This window comes from Salvelinus sp. IW2-2015, linkage group LG8, assembly GCF_002910315.2.
Source record: "Salvelinus sp. IW2-2015 linkage group LG8, ASM291031v2, whole genome shotgun sequence".
In the NCBI taxonomy this organism is placed as follows: Eukaryota; Metazoa; Chordata; class Actinopteri; order Salmoniformes; family Salmonidae; genus Salvelinus; species Salvelinus sp. IW2-2015.
In genome coordinates, this window is record NC_036848.1 from 34288016 (window position 1) to 34288547 (window position 532).

Genomic DNA, 532 nt, shown 5'->3' on the forward strand with positions numbered 1-532 from the left:
TTACATTAAGTTACAAAACCCATAACTAGCCTACGGATATTATTGTACTCTCTTTATCTAGGGGTCCTAGGCCTAGTTACATGGTCTGTAACCTGTATGGATTTGTGCATTTATGTGAGAAATCAGCATTTGAGGACCGTGTTAGATGCACAGGAGACAACAATTTACTGAGTTCAGGGCCAGCACCGTCTTGACCTCTTGATCGGCCAGTCCAAGCGGATTATAATCCCGTGTAGCTCAGTTGGTAGAGCATGGTGCTTGTAACGCCAGTGCCGTGGGTTCAATTCCCACAGGGGACTAGTATGAGAAAAAAAAAGTTGGAAAATGTATGCAGTCACAACTGTAACTTGCTCTGGATAAGAGAATTTGCTAAATTACTAAAAATGTCAATTATTAGTTGTTCACATGGTGTTGAAAATAAACATACAAAACAGAAAACTACAAATAGGCATGCCCAAACTAAAGACTCAAAACCAAATAAAAGGCCTCATGGCCACCAAACAAAACCCCCAACCTCACGGCTTGCAAGCTG

The 532-nt window shown here is 41.4% G+C and overlaps 1 non-coding gene across 1 annotated transcript; it reads left to right on the forward strand.

The window, feature by feature from the left end:
• Nucleotides 1-225: 225 nt before the first annotated feature.
• Nucleotides 226-299, forward strand: trnat-ugu (transfer RNA threonine (anticodon UGU)). The gene has a single exon. It is a non-coding gene; the product is annotated as a tRNA-Thr (tRNA).
• The last annotated feature ends 233 nt before the right edge of the window (nt 300-532 follow it).